The 5,982-nt window shown below is 39.0% G+C and overlaps 1 pseudogene; it reads left to right on the top strand.

The window, feature by feature from the left end:
* LOC133878501 (pentatricopeptide repeat-containing protein At1g53600, mitochondrial-like) lies at window positions 1-2,648 on the top strand (annotated as a pseudogene).
* The last annotated feature ends 3,334 nt before the right edge of the window (window positions 2,649-5,982 follow it).

The following is a 5,982-nucleotide window of genomic DNA, read 5'->3' as shown; positions in this document are numbered from 1 at the left end:
TCTAAGAACAGTTGCTTTAAGAATCATTAATACGGAACCTTGTCATGGTAGATCTCATGCTGTTGTTTGGCTCTGATGAGTAATCAGAAAATATTTCTTAGTAACTGTTTGAAGATTGGGCCGACCCATATTTCTGTTCTGTCTATCCTGTAATCGCCTTTCCCAAAGTATCAAAGCTTCATTGAAATACTCCACCTTGTTTGACCGCAACAATGCTCGCGGCGAGAACGTCATGATTCCCGAAGTCTTGTTCGAGTGATTCAGGTTACCAACATTAGGGAATTTTCTCTGTTACCAACAATCATGGGTGCTAAACGGCTTACTACGTTTGTACATAAACAGTTTTCCTGCTCAAACTCTCCATATTTTAAGTTTCATTACTCATGCGTCTCCACCGTGATTCTATCAAAACCCAATCTCTGCGCGAAAAAGGCAGCAAATTTCTCGTTTACTGCAACACTCAGATCACGAAATATGGAAAAAACGGTGATATCAAAGAGGCTGAGTCCATCTTCGATCGCATGCCCCACAAGAATACCATCTCTTGGACTGCCATGCTCACAGCATACGGAGAAAATGGCAAAACTGTCAAAGCTCGAAATATGTTTGACGAAATGCCCGAACGAAGCACCGCTTCATATAATGCCATGATCACTGCATATATTTGGAACAATTGTATGGTAGAAGAAGCTTTTGAGCTGTTTTCTGAGATGCCCAAGCGTAATGCTATCTCTTATGCTGCCATGATCACAGGTTTTGTACGGGCAGGGATGCTTGACAAGGCCGAGAAGCTCTATTCTGAGATGCCAGTGAAGTGGCGGGACCCTGTTTGTTCGAATGCCTTGATAAATGGGTTTTTGAAGGTGGGAAGGTTGGAAGAGGCGGGTTGGGTTTTTGAGGGTATGGTGGAAAGAGACGTGGTTTCTTGGAGCTCTATGGTTGATGGGTACTGCAAAGGGGAACGGATAGTTGATGCCAGGAATTTGTTTGATATCATGCCCGAGAGAAATGTAGTTACTTGGACTGCAATGATTGATGGGTATATGAAGATAAAGAGTTTCAAAGATGGGTTTGAATTGTTTTTAGGCATGCAAAGGGAAGGAATAGTGAAGGTTAATTCAACTACCTTGACTGTGCTGTTTGAGGCTTGTGGCACTTTCGATAGGTGTGGAGAAGGGATTCAAGTGCATGGATTAGTTTCACACATGGGATTTGACTTTGATGTCTTCTTAGGAAATTCTATCATGACCATGTATTGTAAATTTGGTTGTATGGATGTAGCTACCAAGTTATTTCATCATATGAGTAGGAAAGATGTAGTTTCTTGGAATTCATTGATTGCAGGTTACGTTCAATGTGGCTCAATTGAAGAAGCCTTCAGGCTATTCGAGAGGATGACAGAAAAAGATGTAGTATCATGGACGACCATGATTACAGGATTCTCTAGCAAAGGGATAACTGACAAATGCGTTCAGTTGTTTAAATTGATGCCTGAGAAAGATGATATTTCTTGGACTGCTGTCATTTCAGGGTTTGTGAATAATGGGGAGTATGAGGAGGCCTTCCATTGGTTTATTAAGATGCTTCAGAAAGCAGTCAGGCCAAACCCTCTTACTTTGAGTAGTGTGCTTAGTGCTTCAGCCAATTTAGCAACACTTAACCAAGGGCTGCAAATCCATGCTCATGTATTAAAGATGGTTATGGAATTTGATTTGTCCATTCAAAACTCTTTGGTCTCGATGTACTCAAAATGTGGAAATATGGATGATGCCTACCGGATCTTCACAAACATCACTGCACCTAATATTGTTTCTTTTAACTCGATGATTACTGGGTATGCCCAAAATGGGTTTGGAGAAGAAGCACTCAATTTATTTCGGGAAATGCAGAATGAAGGTCAGGAAACAAATCAAATCACATTTCTTGGTGTTCTTTCAGCTTGCACCCATGTGGGATTTGTAGAAGAAGGATGAAACTACTTTATCTCAATGAGTTCACAATATAATATTGAACCAGGGCCTGACCACTATGCATGCATGGTTGATCTCTTTGGCCGAGCTGGATTGCTAGACAGAGCAGTTGATTTGATCCAGTCAATGCCTTTTGAGCCACATTCTGGAGTTTGGGGAGCTCTTCTTGGTGCAAGCAGGACCCATATGCGTATTGATATTGCAAAGCTCGCGGCTGAACACCTTATTGAATTGGAGCCTGATAATGCAACCCCTTACGTGGTCTTATCGAACTTATATTCTGTAACAGGGAAAAGGAAGGATGGGAATGAAGTCAGAATGACCAAGAAATCAAAAGGGATCAAGAAGAATCCAGGTTGCAGTTGGATTATAGTGAATGACAAGGTTCATTTGTTTCATGCAGGAGATGAATACCATATGGACTTGGAAAGGATTAAGGTTACACTTTGGAACATTGCTGTGGAAATGAAACAGTTGGATTACAATAGATATTGACATGTTTCCTTTCTTTCTTTAAAAAGACCTACATGTCACTGGAGGACCGGAGGTCATCACCATTAGTGTTTCTTGTATATATCTTGGTTTTCTTCTGATTCTTATATTTGATTATTTGAGGCTAGTATTGAGGCTTTACATGGGAGGACAACATAGATTCTTGGGTTGCTTTTCCTTCTCTTACTTTAACTGGAGGCTTGAGGAATTAAGTAATTATTACAAGAAAAGGCATCACTCTTTCAATGGGTAATGATGGTTTAATATACAGCTTACATCAAATTAGTTTTTTTCACTTCTCTCTTTGGGAACTTGTATGGGGCTGAAAGTTTTCTAAAGTTTTGAAGAAGACATCTAAGTTTTTACTGATGGGATTGGATTGTCATAAAAATTGTCCTTCTTGTGTGTTCTTTGTAGACCACATTCATGAGGATGCCTCAAGAGTCTGTTTCTCTATACAAATGCCTTGAAAAGCCTTCTTAAAGGAGTAGCCTTTAGGACCAGGAGACATGTGGTTAGTGTGTACTCTCATTTTTTTCATTCTAGCTCTAAATTTTTTTTTGTTCTTGTTGACAGTTATTCTCGACTTTGTTTGGTGAATGAGAATGAAAAAAAAAAATATTTTTACATGATTAATCTCAGATTGGGTTTGGTCCTTATACCATTACAAACCTCTTTGACTTATTCTTATGCAAATCAAGCTGTTATTTTATTCCACTTTGTATAATTACTTTGCTCTATATGTCACTATAGGTACTGCCCAGCTGCAGGAAGCCTAGGCAAGCCTTCAAAAAGCTAGATCGCTGGTGATTGCCTGAGATTGTTGCTGTTCATTTGAAGAGGTTCTCATATGACCGATATTTTAAGAATAAGCTAGAAACGTTTGTTGATTTCCCAGTTGATGAACTTGATTTCTCAACCTACATGCTGTAAGCAATTAGTAATCACTATAAGGGTTTGGGTGGCGGTCACTATACAGCTTCTGTTCATGTAAGTGGTGTTTCTTCTGTTATGGGATTTTATTTATTTATTTTTTTATCAATTGCTGGTTGCTAAGTACCTTTTAAATGTTTGATTCCTGAAGGTGGGACTATATATAGGATGTGTACCATAGAGTTATTCCTTCTTCGTGGACACCATTATGATTATAGGGCTTTATCATTGAAAGGTTTCATTCCAACCTACATAAGTCTGAAATTTCATTCCAACCTACGTAAGTCTGAAACTTTTCGAACTTCTTTTAAATTTGTTGTATAGAATCACAAGTGTGATGTTTAAAATGATAGGATTATTGCTGAAAATTTGGATGCTAGTCCAAATTTCATACTAGGCTATAAACCCTTACTACAACTTCGAACCAGTAAGAACAAATGCCGGTAGAAGACAACAAAATCGGAAATGGGCTAAAAGCCGCTAAATGCCCTCGGCACACAACTCTCTACCAAACAACCCTTGCCTTCCTCCTCCTTTCTTTCTCTATCTAACATTTATTTGTTATGATTTCTCCAATCTTATTGTTGTTCCAATATTTGAATTGCTCGTAAGTGTAAGGTCACATGATCTCGTAGGCTTTGGTGGTGAATATAATAAAAGGGGAGGTCACTAGTTCGAATTTCCCCTTTCCCTTCCCCTCAGTGCCAAGCCAAATACTTATCAATATATATATATATATTACCAAAGGGGATGAATGTGGTGTATTAGAAAACTTAAGTACCATAAGAGATATCGATGTGGTTAGAATTGGCACAAACCATAGGGGGTTTAACCGAATTCATTGTTTTATTGGCAAAAGGAAATATACATTTTTCTTAAAGCATCTATATGGTCCCCATACATCTTTAGCTTGACACTTAGGGTTATATTGCTACCCTTTTAAGTGTATGGCTAATAAATAACGACTCTTGTTAGGAGCAATGATGGAAGATGTTGCAGTAATGAGAGGAGACAAACTGATATTGAGAGGGTTGAAGTTACATGGAAATCATGGGGTGAAGCCAGAAGAAAGGAAGCTGGGTCAGAAGTTCTTGGTGGACGTTGATTCTGACCAATGTGATAGGCCAGGATTAAAAGCTGTGTTTCTTCCATGCATTCTGGCAGTTTTCAAACACTTGGTAGATGCGTGTTTTTTTTTTGATGAACTAAAAACTTTATAGAACAAACACAGTCCATTACAACACTCCAGTAAACAAAACTGGAAACAAGCTCCTCAAAAGGAAGCACCAACACTACAAGTCCTATGAAGGAAACTTTATTGCAACAATCTCCTTAAAGGAACACCTGACAACACAATCAAAACCAACACAAGGAAAAAACCAAAGCATAGACACTACAGGACAGACTGGACATTCCACTTAGAAGCTAAAGCTTCATTTACAGCCGTCCTTTTGAATTTCCCTCTATGCAGAATCCTCATTCGAACTTGCCATCTAATCTGGGCAAGGATGAGTTCCTCCGTACAAGGAATGTTCCCAAAACATAAGTCGTTCCTTTGTTTCCACAAGTGATACACAAGAGCTGCAAGACTAAGCTTACACAGGATAGCCTTCAAACTTTTTTTTTTTTTTTTTTTTTTTTTTTTTTTTTTTTTTTTTTTTTATGGATGAATAAGCCTTCAAACTTTTTCCCTGAAGATAACCAATACTCCATTCCATAATCTGATCCCATCTCACATGCGGATCTGAAATTAGACAATCATCCATCAATTGTCTCCATAGTCTCCTGCTGAAGCCACAATGAAAGAACTAGTGTTCACTACACTCTTGATGGCCAAAACAGAAACGACACAGGGAATCAAGGGAGTTTTTAAAGACTCTCAAGAGCGCATTCTATCTTTGGTAGCAAGGGAGTCTTTAAAGACTAACCACAACATAAATGCATGTCGAGGGATAGCCTTGGAAAACCAGATCACTTTGTACCAAGGAACCTCCGAGGGCTGTCGATTCCTCAGCTAGTCCCAAGTCTTAGAACAATTATACAAGCCCCTTTGAGATTTCCAAATCGGCAAATTTGTATCTCCAAGAACCACTTCAGATAGCTTACTTTGAATATCAACTAGAACATTTAATCCGGCACTTGGCCAAGCTGGATTGCTAGACAAAGCAGTTGATTTGATCCAGTCAATGCCTTTTGAGCCACATTCTGGAGTTTGGGGAGCTCTTCTTGGTGCAAGCAGGACCCATATGCGTACTGATATTGCAAAGCTCGCGGCTCAAAACCTTATCGAATTGGAGCCCGATAGTGCAACCCCTTATGTGGTCTTATTGAACTTATATTCTGTAACAGGGAAAAGGAAGGATGGGAATGAAGTCAGAATGACCAAGAAATCAAAAGGGATCAGGAAGAATCCAGGTTGCAGTTGGATTATAGTGAATGACAAGGTTCATTTGTTTCATGCAGGAGATGAATACCATATGGACTTGGGAAGGATTAAGGTTACACTTTGGACCATTGCAGTGGAAATGAAACAGTTGGATTATAATAGAAATTGACATGTTTCCTTTCTTTCTTTAAAATGACCTAT

Source organism: Alnus glutinosa, chromosome 9 (assembly GCF_958979055.1).
Source record: "Alnus glutinosa chromosome 9, dhAlnGlut1.1, whole genome shotgun sequence".
In the NCBI taxonomy this organism is placed as follows: Eukaryota; Viridiplantae; Streptophyta; class Magnoliopsida; order Fagales; family Betulaceae; genus Alnus; species Alnus glutinosa.
The sequence above is the reverse complement of the archived record's forward strand: the minus strand, read 5'-3'. Positions and strand labels throughout refer to the sequence as shown.